The 27,040-nt window shown below is 32.7% G+C and overlaps 1 long non-coding RNA gene across 9 annotated transcripts; it reads right to left on the bottom strand.

Moving 5' to 3' along the window:
- Positions 1-693: 693 nt before the first annotated feature.
- Positions 694-25,675, bottom strand: LOC135295324 (uncharacterized). 9 transcript variants are annotated; one of them, XR_010357370.1, is made up of 6 exons: positions 25,408-25,675; positions 24,258-24,358; positions 22,907-23,016; positions 21,885-21,922; positions 18,308-18,391; positions 694-830 (listed from the first exon to the last, which is right to left on the bottom strand). It is a non-coding gene; the product is annotated as an uncharacterized LOC135295324 (long non-coding RNA). The 9 variants fall into 9 exon arrangements; XR_010357371.1 differs by lacking the exon at positions 694-830 and adding an exon at positions 17,477-17,611; XR_010357377.1 differs by lacking the exon at positions 694-830 and adding an exon at positions 24,971-25,197 and having other exon boundaries at positions 18,141-18,391.
- Between the last annotated feature and the right edge of the window lie 1,365 nt (positions 25,676-27,040).

The raw sequence follows: 27,040 nt of genomic DNA, 5'->3' as shown, positions 1-27,040 counted from the left end.
GATTCTTTCCCTTGTTAGAGTAGGCATTGTGAGAAATGTTTCACATTACTGTCATGAAATGCTAAGTAGCTAAGAAAGGCTGACATCTGAAAAGGTGTTGACATCAATCTCCCATCATCACCAAGCAATTCTGACCAACACAGATGATACACAGCATACTGTTCTATGAGGGGCAATGTTATAAAGAAACCTAGATATAAATGGCATTTGTACCACATTTGTATCTGTACCAATTTTCTCTTAACTTCCTACAAGGATCAACCTACCCTTGGTTCTTTCATGTTAACAGTAGTTATTTTTTTTTGCTAGTGAGGAAATGTCAAGATAAACAGAAGTCATTTGCAAGTGTTGAAAGTATGAAGGAATTTTGATCAACAAAATCTGAATATATTTTAATGCAATTAGCAATTAATAAATGTCTTTGAGTTAGTGATAGGATAAGCAGATTATGAAAAGATTTTGTTAGTCAGTTATTTGTAGTTAAATAGCTAATAAAAGTGCTGGAGTAGGCATGAGCTTTTAAAACCCTAAACAAAGGGTAAACTTCTCTCCATGAGAAACTATAAATTGGCTGAGAAAATAGCTTTAGGCATTAAAATATATTGAATACTGTGAAGAGTGGGGGGGCTGTCCAAGCACTGGCAGTACCATTCATCAAGAAGATCTTGTAGGGAGTTAATCTTACCTGCTCAAAACATATGGAAACATCTGTATCTTTGGGGAGCCAGGACTGTATTCATGACATCAGTATCAGTCCTAGGAAAGATCTCTACATCTCCTAACATTGACAACATCACATGTGTCCAGAGTCATCATAGGTCCCATAGTATCTGAAAAAAAAAATCTTTCTTAGAGGTGTTCAAGATGTAAAAAAGTATCTTGAGCCTGACTCTGTTATAGCAACCATTGACATGGAATGGATATTATTTCTAAGGGATGGGCTTTTTAATTAAAAATGCTTGCCAAGAGTGAATTGTATTTGCTTCAGGAATCAGAGCAAGTCCAGGCTCTGACAAAAGTGAGTGGATTAATTCAAAGTGAGACAAAAGACAACTATGTCCTGAGATTCAAAAATACCCTCACAGATTGTGAAGTCAGAATCACAGTTCATCACATAGCAATAACAAATGATAGCACTTTCCTGATCCTAAATGTGTAAACCAGATATCGTTTGAAGTTCATGGTTTTTTTCCAGTGGCTGACTTTAAAACATCCTTCAGTGTCAGGTAAATTACTAAGCTCAAAGTTTCCGAAACTTTTATAGCTACTCGCTGTCAGAGGAACACTTGTTGGGGGACAGGAAGGAGTAATGCACAAATATAGAAGTTACTATGAAATCCCAGGTTTTTCTTGCCAAAGTAAAGTTAAGAGTATCATACTGATATAAATTATATCATTAAGAAAAATATTTCTTTCCTCATAGCAGGAGATTCCACCTGTTATGAATGACAAATTCTCCAGCAGTTATGGTTTCCACTGTAAAAAACTTGAAGTATTTTTAAAGTTGACTTTTTACTTTTTTTAAGCATTTTTTTAATTAAAAATCCTATTTCAAATTTTTAAATGTTGACAAATACTATTTGTATAACAAGCTGTAATATCAAAGCATTTACACCTTCATAAGAAAATGCTATGGTAACCTTCACATTAGCCAGACACATAAAAAAGCTAGGAAAGGAAGGCCTTTTTTCCTATACTTCCATATTGGATAAGTGTCCATACAAAGTCAGTGGGAATAACTTTTTTCATTGATGAACAGTGGTTTTCCACCCATAAACAGTATGTATGAATAAAATCCCAATGTAACTTTTTTTTTTAATACTAATTATTTCTTTTCTCTCTAATAATTTTTTTCTCACCAATCACCTAAATATCTCCAAAAGTTAGGTTATATAATTTCATTTAATAATACCAAGATCACATATATATACAGTTATTTAGTTATCATAATTGAATGTTTCAGGTAGTTCTCAAATGTGGCTCATATATAATATATACCCTGATGCTGCAAATTATTTATCTTAAGTCAAAAAGATTTGATTTCACAAAATTATGAGAGCATATGATTGGAAAAGATCTTAAAGGGTTCACTCAAGTCTCTGTAGTATGACATGTGACGTAATTCCTCTCATATATATGTCATACTTAAACAAGATCAGAGAAGCTGTGAAAATATCAATTATGAATGAAAAGGTCGAATTACCAGTCTATAAATTGATAAATGTATCTCCATGGTGCAATTAATTTTATACAATGTTTAAAGATTATCCAAGATTGTCTCTAGGATAAAGTAAATAAATAGTCCACAGATATTTTGTTTAGTATAATTCTTGATCTTCAGCTCTTGATCTTGATATTTTGGTTCAAGATGTAGTTAACACCCCGGAAATCTATATCTCTGATCACAATATACACTAAGTCAGTGTTTTCCCAGCAAAAAAACCCTCCCCCCAAGCAATATTAAAGACCAACCAACCCAAACCATAACAAAAAAAAAAAAAAAAAAAAAAAAAAACAACAAAGCAAAACTAAACAAATGACCAAAATCCTAAAATCCTATGTCTGATGTCTGTCCTCACAGAAGAGATGCTCTAGTTTCTTCATGCTGCTAATCAAAGGAATTCTGGAAGAAGAAAAAGTCACTGTGGCTGAAAGTCAACTTAAACAGATGAACAAGTGATCTTGACACACATTGAAATCTTCAAGTGGAAGAGGTGAACAAATTAAGAAAATTAAGAGTACATAAAACATGACAAGTTACATGTAACTGTAAATTAATATGATACAATAAATTTGTAGGGAATAAAACCTACTTAAAAATTGTAACTCATCAGGAAGAGAAATTTACTACAAAAGTAAGTTAAAAAGTTATTTTTTAAGCATGCATGATTTTCGAAAACCTTTTTCACATAGAGAATCACAAGTGCCTGAGATGCCCACAAGACTTAGAAATAAAAAGATAGAGAACAAGCAGTAGAAGAATACAAGATATTTCCACCATAGACAGAGGATAGCAGAAAGCTTTCCATAACCTTCCCCTAGGTTCTGTTTGGCTAGAGATATCCACATATATCCTCTGAAAAATATAGTGATGGAAAGTGATGCTGGAAAATCTTTAGATGATATCAGTCATTCTAGATAACCAAATCTACAGCTGTCTGCAACCTCTTATACTCCTATAGACAGACAGTTGTGAACTGAGGTCTGTCTCTCCCATGATGCATAAGCTTTGCAGATTAATGTTTGATGGGCAGTCTGTCATCTAAATTACATTGGGGTTTTTTGGGGTTTTTTTGGTTTTGTTTTTTTTTTAAAGCTGCAGCTACAGCTTATCTCTTGTAGACAGAACTTGGTTTTGGGTGTTTTTTTGATAAGATGCTAGAGCAACAATCATCTTATTTTTCTGCACAGTAACTTTCCATCAAAACTGAAACAAAACAGACTTTTTCTGTTGGCCAATAAACAAAATGCTTTTAAAATAATTTTTCAAAATATGACATTGACTTCAATCTTGAGCTGCATATTAAACCTTATAAATACTATTGAAATTTTAAAAAACTGTAATATTTTACCGTGGCATTAAGTGATGCTAGTGAAATTGATCTTTTAGGCTACAGTGAGTTCTGACTGCCCTTATAGAGCTCCAACTGGAATTAGGTTTTAAAATATAAATACATCTTTTGGTAAGTGGGAAGTGTTTCTCTATGTAAATTAGAATCTTCTGTAGTCTCTTAAAAGAACTAAAAGGATTTGTCACTATGCATTCTCACATTTCCTTCTGGTAACAGAAGTGTCTTGTTAAAACCCAATTTTATTAAGTTCTTCTTTGAAGAATTAGTTTTCAATCATAGATAACACAATGCACAAGTTGCATGAGCTATAAGGCAAATTATCTACCATTATCTGAATATCCAGATTATCTGATGCTGATGCATGTCTACCCCGATTTCTCTGGAACTCCTCTTTTCCTGAAGGTAACTCACAACTGCAATATTCACTTTCAATCAGATTTGAAGAAGCAACTTTTCAAGGGTATCCGAGTCCAGCAAATTTTACATTTTTATAAGTAGTTAAAAGAAGATAAATTGATGAAAGAGAGCACTTATCAGCATTCCAGTAAGAAATTCATTTACTCAAACATCAACTGAGTGATACCACCTAGAAAGCCAATAAGCAATAAGCATGGGTAAAAATATAGCTGCAGAAGAATCACAACATTTGATACCTCTATTTTGACTTCCAGGCACAACAGCACCTATGAAAGATTTGGAAAAAGCTGAGAGTGTGATGATGCAAGAGCATGAGGAACATCATGGAAAACCTGGAAGGGCAGAAAGCATGGTAATGAACTGATATTGCAGGGAGTAGTCTTTGGAAATCAGAAAAACGTGGACATGAGATGCCTGTAGAGTCTTGGAAGAACTAAGCACTGGGATTGGATTGGTGAGAGAAGTGTGTATATTGTAAATGGGAGTGATAGGGGAGGAACAACTGGAGGTCACAAAACAAATTCATGAAGAAGTGGTTACTGTTGATAGAAATTTATCTCAAGCATTTTACCTTACTGTTTTAAACAAATTAAAATTTTAAATTTTAAAATGTTAAAATTTGAATGTTAAAATTTTACTGTTGATAGAATTTATCTTAAACATTTTAATTTGATTTTAACACTTTTTTCAGTTTGTTGTGGTAGCACAAAAATGTTTCTTCTTTAAGGAACATGTCTGTCTTCAAGGTGCTGCGACACTTCTGAAATGCCTCACAAAGTTTATAATTCAAAAAGCAATGTAGTTTAAGTGGTCACAAAGTTTTGAAGGAATGGAATCTGTAAGCATTGCGTGAGGTTTCTTCCATTATTTATATTACAAATATTGCATTATATTAATATTAGAAGTAAAAGGCCATGTTTTTGGAAAATAAAATACTAGATATTTTATGGAAGTATTTTTCAAATATGGAAATTATACAGTCCTTATGCATCTTTACTAGGAAATTTTATACTTAATATCTGGTGTTTAAATTAATATTAACATAGAGTCAATTTTTAAATTTTTATTTAATTTAAAACAGCCTTGTTCTGTTAATTAATTAACAATTACATTGGTTCTTATAAATAGTGGGCCGACAACTTAATGTGATAGATCATGTCTACACTTTGGAGAAAAACACAGACATGTTTTTTGCTGGTATTCAGGTGGATATAAATTAATGACATGAAAAGAAACAATCTAAAAATGCCAGATACTAACAGAAACATGAAAAATTACTGGCAGTTTAATAAAATTTTTTTTAATCCTTTCTGAAAATCCTTTTGAAAAAGTGAGAAGAAATTAGGCATTTCAATGAAAGACAATGGGCTTGCTTTTGATGCAATATCACATTTTAACCTGCATAACTTCCATTGGCTCATTTCTCAGTTTGAAGTAAAAGGTACACAACTATTTAACACTTGGGATCAAATGTATCCTTACTGTAAATAAATTAGGAGGAACTTGGCCCATTGTAAATATATTTTTAAGACTAATATAAATACAAGGCTTATTATATATAGTAAGGTGACTATTTATAGTACTGCTTAAGTAATTTTTTAATGAGAAATGTTCCTTTTTTAATCCAAAAATATATGGTTTGAAATATTTCTTCTTGGTTCTTTTTATTCCTTAGAAAAGTTATCCATTCAATATGACAGACCTGTTAAACCTCAAGTTAAATATTTGGTCCAGAATTATCCCAAAAGCTTTAGAGATGTATTATGAAGAGTGAAGGGCTTTTACATCTGGTTATTCCAGTCAACTAAGGTCTTAATTGCTCTCAGGAGGCAACTTTCTTTCCATTAACTTTAACACAAGCCTAGAATGATTAGGATCTTAACATAGGATCCTCAGTTAAGTGCCTACACTTATCTGGGATGAATCCATAATTTTAGCTTTTTAATTCTCTCTACTTGAGTTAAAAAAGGGAAGGGAGAATGAATTATGCATTTATTGAAAAGAAAAATTGTCAGATCCACCTTCAGTATCCACTGTAGCCAGGATATTCACCTTGGACATAATTTCCCTAGTCAAACAGGAAAGATGAGAACTCAAATCTGCCACCCCATACCCATGTTCTAGTCAGAGCTGCAGTGACTCTTGCTGGCGTCTGTCATTCACCTTTCTCACTGCTCCTTAAAGTGGCTCAGTGATTCCTCTAGGTAATGCAGTGGACAAAGAGCATTTGTTCTGGGTCGCAGTGGTAACTATGGCAATGGGACTTGGATGCTTTTGTTGACAGTGGAAATACCACTCTTGTTCCAATTATTCAATGTGCTGGCTCTTAACTAAACTGTATGGTATCTGGGATAGAGTTATATCAATCTTTCCTTATAATGTTCAAATTTTCCCCTATATAATTAAACATCTGCTAAAGCACTAGCAGGAGCTGTTATCCTATTTCAGAATTGCTTTAACTTACAGTGGGAAGGACGTTCTGCCAAGTGTATTCCTGATGTATCTAAATCAACATATGTCATCTCCCAGGTGCATGTGCTTAAAGATCTTTTATTTTTTTAAATTTCAGAGTACTAATTAAGACATATGCCTAGCAAGACAACCCTAGGATTAGGCAAGGTGACTTCAAATGTTTAAAAAAATAATAAAAAAAGACCTCACTACAGGAAAACTATGAAGGTTCAACATTTTTTTAAAAATACTTTAGAAAAGTAAAGGATGTGTTCTCATTAAAACTGTCAAAAAGAAATAGGAAACTGAACTCTCAAATTCAACTTAAGTTGTAGCTATGTAAGCCAGACTATTTTATGGCATGTTATGACTATTATTCAATGGCAGGGCATTCAGAAGTCCACAGAAAATGTAATAAAATAGAGAACTACACTACCAGATGGATCAAAGTTTTCCCATGCTTTGGAATTACCTCCTTTTTACAAAAACTTGCATACTTTTGTTAATCAACATTTAGAGCACTGGACCTGCAGTCAAAAGAAAATTTGGAATTGAGTATGAATAGCATGGTTGGGCTCCTTATTAGTTTTATGAAATCAACTCACAGTAAGTCAGTTTGATTAGCAGTGGAGAACTGGAAATGAAGACTGAATTGGATTATTTAACCTTGTGTTGTGAATCCCTGAAAATAAAGACACCATTTAAACTTTTGTCATCTCTTATTGCTTAGAACAGTATATTTTGGAAAGCATATTACAATAGAATAACAGAGAAATAAACAAAACCAGTAATTTTTCAGATTTGTTTTCCTTGACTGTCATCAAATTTAGTAATGTGAAGTGAAATAAATAAAAACCAACTATTAAAATTTTGAATAAAACTGATCTGAGAATTGTGTTTCAACTCTGAGCTAATGGTCAACTCCATGAGGCCAAGTGACATGTTCACTTTAAACATCTCCATGACATTATAACAGAAAAAGAAAAACACAAGGAAATTAAATTATAGAGGATTATTAATTCTTACTGAATAAAAATGAAAATTTCAAAAAATTTTATCAAGGACTAGAGAGAAGAAATCTAAGAACAACAGTTGTTATAGAAGTTATAATCAAATCCTTTTTTCTGTCATACTTCTATAAAAAAAAAAAAACAAGAAGAAGAAGTAGCAATATCTAACAATTACATATTATCTACTTTACATGTAATTGCTTTCTCATGCAGAGATGTTGCTTTTGAAGTGGATACCACAGTGTTATTAATGGAACTTCATAACAATCGATTAGAAAATAAGTAATGGCAAATGTTGCCATATAGCTTCCTTCACAAAAATTTAATTGAGGCGAGGACAGAGCAAATACAACTGATGAATAAAAGTTTGAAAGCTATAATATTTCTTCCATGCTTATATTTTTTTTAATTGCCTTTATATGTATAATTAAAGTAAAATAATCACAGTGGTGACAGTGCTGGGTCTAAAAAAGGATAAAAGTTCAAGAAGAATCATATATGATAGCAAATAAAAGCCTTAGAAAGAATTTTTTAGTTATTTTTAAGATGAACTTCACTCTCTATGTCTACAATGTGGTGACCAAAATAACTTGTTATTTTTCTATTTTTAGTGCAAACAGTTTTTAGGAATTAAAATGATGAGATAAAATAGAACTCATACAAGTTATGTTCATTATTATGAGAACATTCATAAAGAATCTTTTTAATTCACTCAAATTAATTGAAAAATTTTCATTCTGCTTTGTTATTTTAATGGGTTTTTTTAAAAAACAGAGTTTTAATTTTAATTAAACTACAGCAATCTCTCAAATATCTGCCATTAATTAGCCAGGAAAAGTGTTACATAGAAAAATTTCAAAGTTCAATTAGTATTTTTCAAAAAAGTTTGTTTTATCTGAGGGTAAAATTAATCAGAAACACCTCCTTATGTGCTATTGTTGGTAACAAAGGAATAAGTTCAAAATATTTCCTCAAATACTGCTAATTTTATACTATTTTTCTGTTAATTTTTCTTTCAATTTTTTCTATATACTCATTCAATTTCATTTTCCTCTTCATTAGCTGTCTTTAAAAAATACTATGGATGTGCAGATGAGTTAGACTGATCAAGTCTAATCAACATAGGACTCTTTTCTATAAGGAAAAGTTGAAAAAATACTAATTATGCTGATTGACGAGAACCTGATCAAGAAACTGCAATGTTGTACCTGACATGAGCAATAGGCACAAGACACTTCTTGTCTTGGTTTAATGAAAGCTTTTAATGGGCTGCAGGCACCAAAATGTTCTGTTTGGTTGAAACTGAAGAACTTGTCGAAGAATAGAACTTCAGGCACCAGAAGACCTTCGAGGTCAATAAAACTCCAAAGTCACTCTGTATGTGCACATAATTTTTACAGTTTGCAGGATGGAGGCCTTAATGATATTTAATGAATAAGCAATAATATAACAACACAGGAATATTAAAAGCCAAATTTTAATTGACACTTTGCTATGTAGTTTCCCTTTATAAGCCATTATACACTAAATTCAAAACTTTCTTTGTATAATTAAATCAGATCTTAAAGTTAATGACTCTTTGCACTTTCACGTTACCGAGTTTTGCCAACAAACAGGAAAAACCTTCTAATTTTTTCTCTTTATCCTTTTGACTTTTGATATGAAGTGATATCTGACATATCTTGGTGACACAAATCTAAAAATCTCAACCACTCTGCTATTTCTTTACCTGTTAAATATTTTAAGAATTAACACATTTACAGAATTATACAGGAAAATGTATCATATCTTACTGGAATAATAATAGTTGTGACATATAGAATGGAAACAGGCGATACAGAGATTTTCTTTAAAATGCATGTTACAATTTTCTTCAGAAATCTGTCTTGCCTCAAGAGCTGTTAAAATGAGATGGAATTTACCCTAATTTTACAGAATAAAGTCCATGACTGAAAGAAGAGGCATTTATTCCAGGTTTTATTTCTGAAACACAAAGGACAATTTTTTAAATGTTATTTTCATATATGTACAAATTCAGTCTAAGTTAGAAAATATTCACGTTGATCTCATTTTTAAATTCAGACCAAAGAGTTTTATATCCACTTACTGCAGGGATGATTCTGGAATCCTTTCAGCATGTTGCCTAGCTTTTGCCATTATCACAAGTAGACAATATAGTGATATTGATGCTACAGTCTCTATGGTATTGATTAATAGGACATTCGTGCATATAAAGTTACTCCTGTTATCATTTCAGCTGTTTGTCAGAGTTATTTGTGTTTGGACAGCTGATACTCACACTAATTTCCAAGCTCTAATGGCACTTTTGTTTGGTGTTTTCCTTCTAATGACCAATTGGCTCACTCATCACAAGATACTCTGAATTTGTTTGTTCTTTCAATGCTAAAAATTATCTCCCTAAGTACATGTGTATATAAATAAGGCATTCTAATACTTCAGTCTGTAAATTTGGTTTGGGCAACATTCACATAACATGTAGTAGATAGCCAAGTTGATATAGCATGCAATATTTCCAGTGAAACCCCCAATAGATGCATGGCAGTGTCCCTGGAGCTACTGCCTTTCTCTACAATCTGTTACTACAGTACCATAAAAACATTTTTTTTACATTACAGCTGTCAGTCTTCAGTCTATCTGCCACACCTTCCAATGCACTTCTAGCTCAAAATTTTACAGGAATGTTGTAGATAACATACTAATGTACACTTAATTGATTTTAGTGATTTTTTTAGACAAGATGCCAAATTCAATATATATCTTAAAGGATTATGTTTCTTGATATTTAATATTAAGGGGGAAAAAAGTACTGGAAAAAAGAGATTTAAAGCATAGAATTCAATCTAAATTGCTGCACCTGCTCCATTCTCCATTTAGTAGTGTTCTGGGGAGAGTCGAAAATTAAAAATTTGGGAGGAAAAACAAGTAGCAGAACTAATGAAGTTTGGGTCTCTGTAGAGGTGTTTTCTGGATGATTGACCTGGGTGCCAGATAAAATGTGAGACCTGAGTGGAGCTTTTAAAGTCTGGGAATATCTGTAGGTTTTCATTTTGTAAAATGTGAGTGCCATGACTGGGGAGGTAAGAAGGTTCATGTTTTGGTTGCTTGTGGATAGCACGGACAGCTGACTTCAGTTCTGGTTCTTAGCATCTCAGTCCAACTCAGCAGAGATGCCCAACTCAGCATAAGCAGCAGTTCTTATCCCAAAGCAGCTGGTAAAGACAGGTTCACCACCTCTTTTCTCAAAGCCAATCTCATGCACTGATCTCATGCACACTGTACTCATCCAATTCTCCAGACTATATGTGATGTCTTGGTGGCCCAAATCATCATCATTATAGCTGATACTTCTTTTCAATTGTGCTAAAATTAAATCCCCATTCAGACAGTCTGAAAAAATATGGGTCTCTGCCACAGTCCACTGAATTCTTTTTCTGTGAGTATTGTGCTGCAGGTATGAGCGACATTTCGAAGTCTTGAGACACTGTCAATAAGATCAGAGGTTTTCCTTTAAAAAAGGACAATCCACAGACCTAAATTCTACTAGAGAAGCTGTTTGCACTACTAAGAATACTCTTGACCTCTTTTCAGTGGGATATAGCACAAGTCTGAATAACACGATACAATAAATAATGAGATCTGTGACAAAGAAGAAAGAACTATTATTGACACACACAATATGCTAGAATCAGCTAGGTTATATGTCTCTTATTTTGTACACAGTAGAGATATAAAGAGAATAAGATTCTTCTCCAAAGAATACAAGGCTAGAATAGCTGGGCAGAACATACAAGTAAATGGAAGAAGCTGGACAGAATAGATAAGATTGTGAACAAACCCAGCAAAAACAATAGCATAGCAGTCAGCTCTGGGAAAAACCAATACCAGTAACGGATTTATCTGATTGAATGATTGAGTTCCTGTTTTTCAATTGACAACCTTTGGAATAAAAACACTCAACACTTGGTTCTACCTGATATATATAAATGAAATAAAATGAAAAATATTTCTTTTCCATTTTTAATTTTAACTTATATTTTAAATATAATAATTTAAATATTATAATTTAAAAATAAAATAACAACTTTAAAATAAAAAATATTTCAAGGAAAGATTGAAAATTATTCTTGCCCTCTTGAAAATGCTTCACTTTGACCTGAATATGTGAACCTTTACAGTTAGTGCAACATTCGGGTTTTTTAAAGTAAGTAATATATATTTGCGAAGAGGTGGGAGGAGAAGCATCAAGAAATGCACTTGCCTAACTGGGATCAAATTACCAGCACTTTTTAAAGCAGGACTGGAAAGCATAAAGGTGATGACTTTATTGAATATTTTGTTGTTGTAGTTTTCCTCAGATTAAATGTTAAACTTGAAAATGAAAACATTTGTGGAGTTGAAAAGAAAGTAGGAAAATTAATCTGACATAATTTGCAAATAGAACACTAAACATGAAATGAACACTAAACATGAAAAACATAGAACGTTTTGAGGATGATTATAATGATCACTTTGTGTTTGCCACAGCAAAACTGTCAGAATGGGTACAGATATTTATTTAAGATAATGATATAAGAACATTTGAGTTTGAGTGGCTTAGTGAAATCAATTAATCTATTTATAGCTATCAAGAGACAAATACTTCCTAGGTGATACAATCAGAGGACCCAAGGAAGCATTCAATAAATCCAGATATTGGAATAAATCCAGAGATTAAAATAAAGGAGAAGTTGTATTGTTCAGCTTCTCCAGTGATTTATTGACACTGTTAATTTTACAGCAGTAATTACATGATTTTTCACTCTTTTGTTAGCACTCTTAGTGAAAAAAATTGTTCTAAGAAATCTAGGAAGACTAAATTCTTTATATTCTCCTGTTGCTAACAAATAGCAATGATCATCGTAAGCCTTTAAATGATGTCATTAGAAAGGTTACACAAATTGATATACAAATACTGAGAATTTTTAATTTCAAGCATTGCTTAAATAAAACATGACTAGTACTTGGATACAATTTCATGTTGTTTAAGTCATTGTGATTTATATTTGTATCTGTATACATTTTTCTTTTTTCCCAGTAAAGAATAAGTAGAAACAAAGAATTATACTGAAATAAATTCAGCTGTAAGTTGTAGGTCATCATGGCTTCTCATGTCATTTGGTCCTCAATACACCAATATTGCTAAGAGTGACCTTATCACAGGTCACACAGGAGTACAAAATGTTTCTTCTGCAGAGCCAGTATTTTATTAAAAAAATAAAAAGGAGTGAGATCTGTTACTCTAGTTCAACTTGTTCTGTGTGGTGTGCAGGAAAGTGCCTATCAGCCTAGGAGGCATTAGGGTGAAACTTGGGTTTAGGTAGAGCCACAAGGGGTCAAAGCAAATGCTTGAAGCAGTACATGCTCTAGAAAACAGATGGGAAATGTAACACCTGTGAAATAAGAGCAGAGAATAATCCCACATTTTCAGAAACTGCTTCTAATGCTTCAATTTGTTTAGAGGTAACAGGAAGGCAATATTTAGGATGTATTAAGAATACCCAAGATGGAAATGTGTATGGGCCAAAGTTACCCAGGACTACAAGATAACAAATTTAAGGTGTATAGTTTACATTGGCTAAAGGGTGAAACTTTCCGACAGTAAAATAAGACTGAAAAGTTAAAAATTGACAGTAAATTGCAGTTCCATGGAGAAGGCTTGGATGGAGGCAGCTGGATGACATATTTAATCTCATCAGGTTATACCCACAGGGTATCCTAAAGAATCAGCACATAGGTACAAAACTTCTAAAAATAAAAAGTAACAGGGAAATACACTAATCTTTTCTTAAATGTCAGTTCAAATCTGTAGTGATTTTTTGCACGCATTCCTTTTTCATCTGGCTTGCTTTGTTCTTCTGAGGTGTGTCTTAATTATCCTACAATTGTGAGGTGAAGGAGGAGCAACTGTTTTATTTTCAGTAGTAGAGAAGTAAAGGAAGTTTATAGACAGATTATTTTAAAAATAAAATAAATGTTTTGCCCTCTGTGCAAAACACAGCCAGAATCCAAACCAGAAATGTAATACATGTTACAATATTCACTCTGTGGAAAAGCCTGAAATCCCAGGTCCCTTAATCACTTATCAAATATTTGCCTTGTGAATGAAAGAATATTAATAATTTTAATGCCATTATATGTGACAAAGGGTCAAAAGATGAACAAAACCAAAGAAAGTTGAAATGGTCCTTGCTAAAATGCAAATTATATTAAAATATTTGATCAAATATATGTCTCAGTCTGCCCTCAAATACTTACTGTAGAGATTAGGATTTAATGGTCACCTTCTTACTTCAGAAATAAGTGACAAAAATAAGATGATGGAACGAATCAAAGGTAGAACTTTATAATGAAAATTGATATCAGCTAAATAACTAGATCTAATAATAAAAACACAAAGAAGTAATTTAGCTGAAGAGGGGAAGCATAGATAGAGAAAAGCACAATAAACCAAAAGGAATGAGTTACAGACAAATAACCATCAGCATCTAAATAAAGAAATGGCATTTTAAGAAAATGGAAATTTTTTATATTCTTAACCTTTGGGTAGAGGGCAAGAACTAAAGGAAAGAAAAATATTAATAACTCAGCAAGGAAAAACTTTGTGATCTCTTCAGAACATTAACTCCTCCTCAAAACATGACTACCTGTGTGGCTGAACCACATTAAAATACATGTAATTACACTTATCTCCTTGAGGAGTGTAAACAAATATAATTACACTTGTGTTTTGTATGACATTAAGAAGATAACCAAACAAAAGGGAATATGTATAAAAGATGGTATAAAATGAGGGAGGCTGTAGGACTTTAAAATATTATAACAAACTTTCCCCTAACCATGTGGCTATTTCAAATATTTGGTTAATTACTACATTTCAAAATAGGATTATATTTGCCTAGTTATTATGTACTTAAATTTGAAAAGTAGCATTGACTTCTACCCCTCTCTGTGGTTGTGACAACAGATTTCAGTAAAGATCAGAAAAATTATTTGAAGTGATTTTTTTAAATCTCTAAAGAAAGAAAAAAATATAAAACCTAATAAAAGTGTTTAATACTCTTTTTTTATGCTAACCATGTTATTAAAGAGTATTGGATTTTTTTTGCCATTTGACTTTTAATTTTTATTTTTTTTTGGTAAGGATTTACATGAATTTTATTTTAATTTTCTTGTAAAATATCATAGAATCATTAAACCAATTATGTAAAGTAATAATGTAAAATCATTAACTAGAATAAAGCTTTCAGCTGCAAACTAACAAAATTGTCTTTGAGACTGCTGCCATTAGGAAAAAAAGTATTTAAACATAAAAAACAGCAAAGTATACATGAATGGATCTTAAGTCCCCTTATGTCACATACTTCTGTAGTTTCCTTAATGATGCAAGCCCCTTTTTATAAATGACATGTTACAAAGTCAGCAAAAGAACTTGCACGTAGGGACACAGCAAAGCAGGATTACTTGTTCTCTCACTAGCACTATATAGCTGCAAATTATCTGATAATTTCATTCTCAGACAAAGAGTGATGAAAATGACATTAAGGAATGGTGGCAAGGGGAGGAAAAAGGTATAGTTATAGTTTACCTGAATTTACTCACTATAGTACTTTCAAAAAAAATGGCTGAGTTGCAAATTAGTTAGGAGAATTCATTATTTTCTATTTTTGAGTAAAGAAGAAAAATTGGAAGTCTAAAATATGAAAAAAAGTTAGAAAACTAGATATCTTTCTTTCTGGAGAAAATTCTACTTATATCTTCTTTTGAAGAATGAGTGTAAGTTTTAAAAGACAAAACATGGTGGGGGAATGCTCATAAACTGTTATATTGCAAATAACGGAGATGAATAGTGCCCTTTTTATTTCCATGAAAGAATATTGAACCCATAATTTTCCTCATGATGTTATACCCACCATAACACTTACTATAAAATTAACCTTCATCACGAGTTGCCAATAATGTTATCTTATTTTGAATTAAATAAAAAGTGTAGTAAAACATTACATTAATATATAACTATATATAACTATATATATATGTGTATAAATATAAAAATAGGTTTAAAATTAAAGTTTTTCCTTATTGAAGTGAAACACTTCTGTGTTGTCAATTATAAAAGAAATAATGAAAAATTTTGGATGAATGAGTGTTTCACTTAACACTCTGGTTGCAACTGTATCCAAACTATTTAGTTATACTGTATGATATAGGACAATTACACCTGAGCCTAAAACATAATCTTGGTCTTAAAGGATAGTTTAGCTCTTAAACTTATATTGAACATTGGGGTAAAAATTACACAGAAGGAAATGCAGTCAGACCCAGACACACTTTGGATCTGCAAAATAATGGCTAGGAAAAGGCATAATGCTATGTTTTCCACTGCTGCAGTAGCCCCTGTCATCATCAATTTTTTTTTTCCCTACTGTTCTATTTCATTTGTTTTAAAACAATTCTGACCTTTTACACTGGACAATAAATTCTAAGTCACCTAAATAGCTTTTAACTGTATATGTATAATTCCAACGCTTCTTTTTAAATATGTGCTTAAAGGGTAACCATCTCCAGCTCTGAACATATTTTTCTGCATAGAGTGCTACTTAACAGAACTCTTTGTGTGGAAAAGTGAAGCAAACTGGAGGATTCTTCCAGGCAATAGTAAATTTAGCAGAAGGTTATAGCTAATGCTCACCACTCACTTATTTGTACTTCCTAAATTAGACAAGACTACACTGGGTCAACATAAAAACTTTTACCAATACTGAGTAGGTATCAAAAGTGGCAGGAGGCAGCAGGTGGCATTCTGAACACCAGTCTAATAATAATGGGAGTACATATTTTAAACATCATAAAAATAATCCAAGACCCATGAAGTTTGGAGGTTTTTATTGTTCTGGTTTTGGTTTGAGGTTTTTTTATGAGAGATGAAAGAGAACACCTACACACCTGTGATCATCAAGAACATAATGGCACATTCTCTTGTACTGAAAATTTACAATTATATTATAAATATATGTCTACTGCAGTTTTGTTTAGACAAGTTTCTTCATTTAATTACACTTTTCTTTTTGATTGCTAAGCAATGGAAACAAATGAAATTTGAGCTGTTTACCTTTTCTTGCTAGTTTTCAACAGTAATTTATGCAGCATTTCTTATCTATTCATTATGATTAGAAAGGGTATTTTTACAATAAACAGTAGTTTATAAGCAGACTATTTTCTACTTTTAAGGAAGGACTAGTTTACTGGAACCTTTCAGTATCTTTAATTTCTGAAGTTTAAAATGTGGCTGTTGGTGGCAACCATGACTTTTATATGCTGAATAAAACATCCAGTTACTGGATGACACTTCTGCATTACACAATCACACCTCAGAGTTACACAACCCCACTTCAGAAGTAGTCACATAAGAAGGCAAACACAAAACTGAATAACTGACCTGCAAACAAGTATCTGTATCCATACTTAGCCTTAGCAAATAGTACTAATAATTCGTTTTCAAGAACTCTAAGCTCATGTAATTACTACAAATGTTATTCTGAATTTTCAAAATGGATGTATGACTTAGTACACCTTAGCTTTAATCGGTCAGTCTGAAACACTGTTGGCTCTAAAATAAGATTCCTACCAACCCCAAAGTCAACTCCAGTTCAACCTGCATATGTATGCCCTTTATCTCTTCCTTTTATTTTCCTTTGCAGTGTGAAACATGAATCACAGGTGTTGTCTTTTTCCCAACCTGGAAATGAAACCTGAGATACTTTTAGTAAGGAGGTAATATAAAAGAGAATCCTTATCTGAAGGCCTTCAGGGGCAGTCATGGAAAGATGCCCACAAAAGCCAACCCCCTCCAGGGGTTTTTTATAGGTTTTAGGAACATAAACATAACATAACATAATTCATAAAAAGAACTAATTAGGAGGACAAGTACACAATTCCTCCCCCAGGTCTAGCCCCTTCTCTGGAGCCCTCTCCCTTGGTATTATCTATACTTTGTATCTCAAAGAGTTGTTCTCAGTCTTGGTTCCCTGGATGAGCTAAGTAAGCACAGGGGTCCTGCACATCCTGGGGCTTGGAGGTCTGGAATTTTCTTTGTCTTTCTGCCTAAAGAAAGGCCATGGAAGAGTACTGGGAAAATTAGCCACTAACATAATAGGCTACAGAACTACAAATAGATGTGTGAAGAATACAGAGAACATAGAAAAGAAAAAAAAGCAAAACCCAAAAGGCATCACAGGTACTTATTGCAGTGCACTTTGGCATGAAAAGCTCTTTCTGTACTCACAAAATAATTATGTAAAATCCTAAGTTTCAAGGCAAAAATAATGCATGGAAATTGTTCATAGAACTATGTTACTGGATTTAATGTCACACTCCACAGATTCCCGTAATACTACAAACATAACTGGATATTTTAGAAACAAACTTGTAACATGGGGTAGCTAACTTTGTTAGTTTTATAAAATCAAAATAGCATCAAATTTGTATGTGGATATGATTTTAAGAAAATCAATACATGTAGTTCCACTGATTTCAAAGGCACAATGTGAGTTTACTCCAGAAGAGGATTTTTTTCTTATTATTTCAGTGAGTCACAAAATAAATTCCCATAAAAAGCAGTTATACTGAATTTATTCTTAGAAATAAAACATATTCATTTATATATTTTAAAGTTCTATCGATATTGTCCTCAATTTTCTCATTGTTTCAGTGTGGCAAATAATCATTTCTTGAATGTTGGATTTTCAGAGATTTTCCATTTTCCTTCTTTTTTTATATGATCAAGTCAGTATTTCTTACCATCTCACTAACTCCTGAACAGTGCAGGCTACTTGGTTTCAAGAGCCATTGAAGACACAAAGATACTTTCTGTTCCTTTCAAACCTGGAAAGAGATAGGTGAAAACAAGATAAACTATAGAGAAAGTCATATCCATTCTAGGCATTAGATGACTACATACAAAGATAGTCCTAATATGACCAAAAATATTATAATTATTTTATTATAATATGTTCTTATTTTCCCATTAACCAGGAAAAATGCAAAGAGAGAAAGAAAATTATCGTCTTAGACTTTGGAATGTAAATTTACCTTGTCTTGTCTCCAATTAAGACAACCCAAAACTACAAACAAAGCCTTACTGGAATAAAGAATTTGAAAAATTCTGAAGATAATTCTTCACAATGATCAGAGTAGTTGTCAAGAGCTGATGTGGGTTACATAATCTGTTTTGCCAGTTTTCATGACATAGATTTGAAGCAGTGGATGTGTAAAATTTCTGCCAAGATCTACATTTGATATGGTTTGAATTTGATGTGCCCTGGAACAATGGACTGAGCATTAGCACTGGAAGTGTATTACATACATTTTTGGAGCATATCTTCCAAATCTGTTTCTTAGAAGAAAAATCTCTCGTACTCCAAGAACACTTTTCAATTTTGAGCCAAACCAGTTCAAGTCAGAAAATCTGGCAGAGAGACTACAAAAATGTATCTCTGATGTGTTGCAAAATGCTGATACAGACATGCTCAAATTCAAGTGACTTGAGTAATATCAAAATAGAAATGCTGGGCAATTATTTTCTGAATTGCATATACACTGAAAATGCAATAATTGGAGGAAAGGAGATAACCCTTCCATAGACTGATTCCACTTTATGCCTGAATTGCCCTTTGAAGATGCAACAGTGACTATAAACTATCGAGAGACACAGAAACTCCCCTGAGCACCTGTACTGCACATCTGAATCTATATGCTACTCCCAGCACCAGCAATATGCAAGGCATATATCTTGCATATATCTGCCAGATAGTATATCAGGCAGATAATGTAAAAGTTGTGCGGGAAGACATTCAATGCATACACATTTATTTCTGTGAAAAAAAGTCTGTGATCAGCTGTGGGAGAAAATAGATTATTTGGGTTTTTTTTTAAATTACCTTTATTCCACCATCACTAAGCCCCTATATTTTTTCTCAGCCTGCTTGAATATAACCCGTATTGAGTTTCAAAGTGACTCGGAAATAGATGTCACCAGCATGTTCATTCCTCTGTTTTCCATGGATATAATTTTTTCACAAATATAGTTATTCATGATAAAAACATGAGATTCACAAAAATATCACCCAAACTTGATATAGAGCACAGAATTTCCCTGAATTACTTCAGTTATAATAATCTAATAATAAAGATATTGTTATATAGATTAGTGACTAAGACAAAAGCCCAAGGCCATTAAAATGATTGCTGTCAAAATTGTATACTGAAGCAGTGGCACATTCTCTTGCCATAGCATATTTAATAATGCTCAGCTTTCAAAGGATTATTGTAACTCCACCATTTTAGATTTAGTTTTTAAAATATACTTTAAAATCTCTAAGTATTGGGTCCATTCCTTTAGGGTAACTAACATTGACATTTTCCTTTAATGGATTAGCAAAATTACCAGACATCTGTCTTCTCCTGATTAGAATGAATTGCTCATCCTTTTCCTGCACACATTTTGAGCAGAGCACTGTGATACAGTCTTGTTCCCAGTGTATCATACAAATAAACTGTCTAGGGGAAATCGCTGCCGTTATGTGCTTGGAGATACTGTCTCTGATCTCTAACATGTCACCACAAGCAAAAAAGTTAACAAAGACCAAAGATAACAAACTTGAACCATTAAATAAGGACTACCTTGAGAGGGATGTATGGAGAGGTAGTGGCAGACCTGATTGCTTAGAAGTTAGATCTTTATTCCCTTGTGTCAGAAAGGGAATAAACAAGAGCCAGGAGCTGTAACAATGCACTTTGGTTTTCAGGAAAACCACCTTAGAAGTTAAAGATAAAAATCTGATCTATTTTGGCTGAGGAAAGCAAACTAACCTAGCAAGTTGAATCTTTGGATGCTACTAGGCAGTCAGAGGCTCCTAGTATATGGTGGCTATTATTTTTGTGAAGATTTTTACTTGAAGATAGATTGTAGATGTTTTATCTCTTCAGTATCTTATGCCCTTTTCAGACCAATTTAGTGAAAACATTTTTAAATCATTCTAGCATCCACCCCTGAAAAATTTTATCCAAATATTTTAGTTCTTTTTCCAATTGTTCACCTACATTCTGTGAATTGATTGATGGGTGTGTATTGATTTGTGAACTTTTACAGGTATTACAGTCTTAGCACACTACCTCTTTGTGCTGATCTTTATATTCTAGTATTTTTTTTATAAGTCTCAATTGCTAGAGGGCATATTTAAATGGAATTGAGCAAATATTTCCTCAACTGGTTTCACAAAGAAAGAAGTTGTCTGGTATAGTTTTTACTTCAAATTTATATAAAAACTCATGTACTCACAGTTTTTTCAATTTTGTGTACTTTCACAGAATATTGGATGAAAAGCTCGAGAGTCTTTTATTGTCTTCACAGAGAGCATAAAAAACAGACAGCAACAGGCACGATTTCCAAATGCTTTTAACACACCTCAAGCCTGACCTTGAAGGAAACACCTCTAAGATAAGAGTCAATATCTCAGAAGCTTGTTTTGTGGCCTGGACATGTTCAGAGAAGAAATTTATAGGATTGCTTTTTATTTGTGTGTTCCTGTATGAGCTTTAATTTTGCTGGTGGCGACAGGAACAATTTTAGTTGTCAGCTGAGATCAGGACTGCAGCTACTCCTGTCAGTAGAGTAATTATGTTGAAAACAGTGATTTTAGTTCATGTGCAGTTACAGAAACTAACTAACAACAGAAATATAGCCACATTAAATACAAAATAAATACATGCATCATTTCCTTTAAATAAACTGAGATTTCTCTTCCAGTAATATGTATTCATATGTATGATAAGAAGCATACAAATAACTATTGAGACTATGTTTACCCCTATCTATCTTGAGAATAAAAACCTTTTTCATGAGATGCAAGTTAATAATTTTGCATTATTAACTTGCATCTCATGAAAAAGAGAATTTAGGATAGGTGAAAAAGAAAAGAATTTTACAGAAGAAAATTTAGGAAAGTAGGAAACTGTGAAAATGAGGTTTTGAAAATGAATGATAACATTGACATTACAGATTCTTATTTGCTGGTATTCTGTTTGGACTACTGCAAGAATGTTTTGGTTTTTTGGTTTTTTTTTTTTTTTTTATTGGGGGGGAGGTGGGTGTTGGCAAGAAGAGTATGGGGCAGTGGTTTTATTTCTCCATTTATTTCTTATGTGAAAGAATAAAAGAAACTTGTTTTATAGGGATTACTACTTTCATTTTCTTTGAATCCTTAGGTTTGCATTCAAAAGTGAGTAACAGTTTCAGATCATTGCATTCTTCAACATTTTGAAATATTATGACAATTTATTGCATTTAAGGATTTCCAAGGTGGATATCAGTACTCACATCTCAGGTATGTGCCCTCTGGGTTATCTCATTTCTTCCTGTTGAGAAGAGGAAAATTGCACATGGAGGCATCAGAATAAGTACACCAAAATTATAATTAAATAAATAAATAAAGCTTTTTACCCTGAAAACATGACCACTAGTAATTTTGTCAGTTTTTCACAATTGATTTTAAGCCTCCAACTCATATAAAAGCATCACATCCCCAAAACTTTAACTTCAACTGAAATAATTGATTTGATCAATGTTAATATATTTTCTCAAAATATGAAAAAAAATGCAAACATGGCCAAAAAAATTGAATGCTAAACTGAAACAAAATGAGAGATATACTTAAGCAGATTTTCAATATTTTTTCTATTTTAAATCTTATAAAAATCTAACATTTTGTGAAAAAACGAACAAATAATATCTTACTAACAAAAATATACTATATTGTGAAATTTTTCAACTACGTCTACTAGTAATGTTCTATATGTCAGACTTGACTATCATTTTTTTAAGTGATACCTTATTATTTATGAGAATTGAAAGCATGTAAAATCACCAAACTGACATAATGTAAATATAAAAAAATGCATAATTAAATGTCAGAGGTTCATCCTTCTACTCTGTAATAGAACAACAAAAAATATTTTTTTTCAGGTCTCTGAAGTGTGTTGGCAGAAATCAGATTTTCGCAAATAAGGCCTTTAGGTCATCCGTTAGATCAGAAAAAACCCCCCAATATTAATATAATTACAATTCAGCAAGAGTGTGAAATTTATGGGCATTTGGTTAAAAAGAAATAAAATTAGTTCTTACCCTTCTTTTCCCCAGTGGCTTTTTCCACTTCATTATTTTTGTAGGCTATTGCCATACCCCAATTACTTCTACTTTTGTATATTATTTCTGGTGTTTCCTAAGCTCTTCTGTTTTTACATATACTTTAGAAGTAGAAGCTATTATTTACCATAAGGATAGGGAAACATGACAATTAAAACCACAATATCCATGGCCTTGGATAAAACAACAAACTTGACCTTTTGTTTAGATGTCCACAGACTTTTTCAGGTTCTCCAGGGAATCTGAGCAGTAATTTCTAGTTCTTAATACAAGCGCTCTCATCCTCTTTGCATGTTATACCTTGCCTCTGTCAAATTAAAGCATTTGTGTGGTGCCAAAATCTTTAGTAGAGAAATAATAACAGAAACATAAAATATTTTGGGAGTTTTTTCTGAAGTGCGTGGTGTTTTTATTTTTTTCCAGGCTCTAATGAATAACAATGCAACAAGGTAACAATAGGATATTTGTCTCACAATTATGAAGGTTTATATCTGAAACATTCATTCTAGACTGTGTAGCCACTACATTCATGAAAAGCAGAATTGTAAAGTCACTTAAATACTAGATTTTAAAGACAAGCACACCTTACCATGCCAATGGCATTTCTATGTTATTGTGCTGGCAGTGTGGGAAGGTGGGAGAGTGGTTTACTTCGACTGGGCTATTTCTAAAGATTCGTTTCTTCCACATTTTTGCTGGCTAGACTATTATAATTAATTTTCTACTACTGGCAAGACTTAGAATTCTTAAGGAAATATTTTTTTCTATGATTATTCCACAAGATATTGACATTACTTCAGCTTACAATATAAGTTTAGCAAGAATGTTGAGAGAAATAAGAGCAAAATACTTGGAAAGATTCTGCTTTATGTACAAAATGCAGTGAAGCCTTCAATGAATATACACTCAGTTTTAATCACATCATGATAAAGGCAGAAAAAAGGCAAACAATATTCTTTGATTTGCTGGGTAATTATATTAGAGCATCAGTCCTGTAGTGATTAACAAGTCAGTATAGTACTTTACATTTATTCTTTCACATTTTATTCAGAGTATATTGTACATTAAAAACTTCCCACATATTCTCTGTGTTTTGTCCAAGATTTTTCCCCTGCAGACTGCTTCAAAAGTTGCTATTTAACATTAGAAGATGTATCAATAGCATTATTATTTGGGGATATCTGAACATCTATCTAGCCATTAGTAATCTTTTCTGCTCTATCCTTGCTAGTACCCTCCATTACATATGGAACAGATAAATTAACTGTAGAAAAAACTTTAAAAATACCCAGAGATGTGGCAACTGAAGGCCACATCCAGGTAATGTTTACAACAAACTACTTGGTACAAAAACAATCCAAACAAAATCTGTGCTTTTGTTGCTTGTTTCTACTTACATCTATAGGCACAACCAGTAACAGTACAGGTGTGGTTATTTGTTCGGTTTTGTGTATTTTTTTTTTGTGTTATTTGTTTGTATGTGTGTATTTTAACGTTTCACAGGTAGTCGGGTAAAGGGTCTCCAAGTAACTTAAGATCTATGCCCACCTTGCAGCAGTTATTCTAACAAACATATCTCACCAGGATTCTAACAAAGGTTTGGACAGACACTGAGCATTTCCCTTATTATGCTGTCTCAGATCCAGATCCTAAAAACATACAGAAATCACATTTAAAGCTTATATCAGAAAGGAAGAGACATAAAATTTAGTTAAACAAAACAGAATTTTCAGAGAAAAGAAGAATCATACAAAAACTACAGCATACAGCAATGATAATATGAAAAAGAAACCCCATGGAATTTTTTACTATTAAAAAATCCTAAAAAAATCATCAGATGAGTTGACAAGCTATTGTAATTACTAAAACAATTGCTAAAAGATAGAGGTTTTAGCCACCTGAATCCACTTGGTCAGGCAAAAAGAGAATAAAATGGCACTGGGCACAGAAAATAGTAAACTATTCCCTGTACCAGTTAAACCCTCCAATATGTGAAAACATGTGCATTCACACGTTAAGACAACTCTGAATTCAGTCCTTTCAAAACCTAATAAAACTGTAAAAATATTCTCATAAATGTTCAAGACAGAAAACTACTAGGGCTTGCCCAAATCTGCTTGACTAGTTTAAACATCAAAGAGCCAAGACTTGGAGATAGGAATTTCTTCTTGTTGCGTGCATGCTTGTATCATCATTCTGTACTCTGTATGTAAAGAGGGACAAATATCTTCTTTTTCTGAAGTGTTAAACCTAATGCATACCTCAGCCATTTCCTTGAGCTAATACTAGGCCTTATCAGAAGCTGTTCGCCTGTATCAAGGAAGCTCAGTGAAATCTTCTTCTGAAGAAAAGTGACATTAAAATGGCAAGTAGGGAAAGAAAGTTTCTTAATCTGAATTACTATAAGTCTCTCAGAAATCCATTTTCCTTCTCATCTTGTGAATCTGTCTTTTGGACTACAGTTCTTCCGGGATTAAAAGGGTATCATCTAAAGCAAGCACATCTCAGTGTTAAACCCAGCCAGAAGGAATAGGTAATACATTCAAATTAAAAATTTCTGTTCCTCATGAATATTTGCTTCTATAAAAACATCCTGTGATCTTATTAGCATACAGTCATGTTTAGTATAGCTTCTGGTAGTGTACAAAAGTAAGGAAAATGTTGCATAACCCTTGATTACTCTTGTTCTGACTCTTACCGTAAGCCCAATATTTTAAATTCCATTATAATAGATAAAAGAAAAAACCTAAAAGGATAAACATGGAAGATTTTTTTACACCCAACCCAATAATTGTAAACACCTTACTATCAGATTGGAACCAAGAAAGAAATCCAACAAAATAAAAGAAATCAGAATGCTAAAGCTGAGCACAGGTCAACTCAGCTCATTGTGGTTTGGTGCTGGTTTTATGCTAATTGCTTTTTTCAAGAAGAAGAAGAAGAGCTCAATGTATAGCAGTACTCAAGTCATTTGAGAGCAGGTTTATTGTCTTATGAGAGGCTGATGTGGCACAGAGAGTCACAACTGCACAACTGTGACAATTGTTCATGGAACCACACTTCAGCTTTCCAGGGGTGTGAAACTATTTCTCCGCTGATGCTTACTTCAGACTGTGTCTCTTTAGAGCAAAGCCTGCCAGTTCACAGACTGTGCCAAACCTGAGTGCAGTTCTTTGAAAATTTTAGCCCTCTAAGAAGTGAAACCAGCTAACTTAGAATGTATTACATCACTTTGATTAGAATAATTGTTGTCGTCCTCACCAAACATTGATTTGTGGCCCTGGAGGTACAAAGTCAGAGACTCAAAGATAATTATACTCAACTCCTATTTGAAGAGTTACATTAAATGAATACAACAAATTAAATTACTGATCTCTTGAAAGAATATTAATATTGTTCAGTGAATATGGGCCAGCTACAACTTCTTATCTAAAATATCCTCTTAAATATGTCTTCTGTGGAATAAAACATCTGTAAAAGCAAGTGCCAGTGTTAACATGTAATCCAAAAGAAGTTAAATAGGAAAAGTACTCATTCCCATTTTTATACTCATTCTGAAAAATTTACTTTTTTTCTGAGAAAAAGCAGAATAATTTCCTAATGATAAACCTTCTTTAAACGTGAACATTTCTTAGATGTCAGTAATCTCTTTTCATTCTCTAGGTAGCCTTTAGGGCAAAGTCTATCCTTCCTGAGAATTGTTGGTTTCTGTGTTTGGGTTTTTTTTTGGTTATTTTTTTTAATCTGAACTGCTAAATGGCACAGCTCAAACCTTAGATTAAGTGTATTTTGGCAGATTTGTTAATCAGATTGTGGTTAATACATATAACCTGGAATATGACTATATGCTTTATTATTCCTGTAGATTTTTGTTTGCTTGTTTGGTTTGGGGTTTTTTTTCCATCACCCCAATGCTAAATTTTTCAAATGACAGCAAAATTTTGGCATGTCTTGCACATGGAATTATTATTATTATTATTATATTACTCCATAGGATCACCAAGAACCAAATTCCTAGAGATACTGAAGCACTGCAAGACTTTCCAGGCAGTACTTAACATTTGGATATCCTGTAGCCTAATAAAACACTTTCTCATTATTTTAGCTTCTTATATAATACAAATTAAGGTGAGGAGCATAGGCTGTGTGGAATAATTTCACAGGGAGCTGCTTAATTTTACGGCAGCCAGCTCTGAGAAGAAGGTGAGACCTGTGCCTCATGACTGAATCAAGAACCCTTTGCTGATATTTTTGTTCAGTGTGATATGGAAAAAAATATTTGAAGTAAAATTTCCTGGGAAATAGTAGTGAAAGAGTAGGGTTTGCAGCTG

Source organism: Passer domesticus, chromosome 2 (genome assembly GCF_036417665.1).
Source record: "Passer domesticus isolate bPasDom1 chromosome 2, bPasDom1.hap1, whole genome shotgun sequence".
Taxonomy (NCBI): domain Eukaryota; kingdom Metazoa; phylum Chordata; class Aves; order Passeriformes; family Passeridae; genus Passer; species Passer domesticus.
Note: the sequence above shows the minus strand (reverse complement) of the source record. Positions and strands in the feature narration are given on the sequence as shown.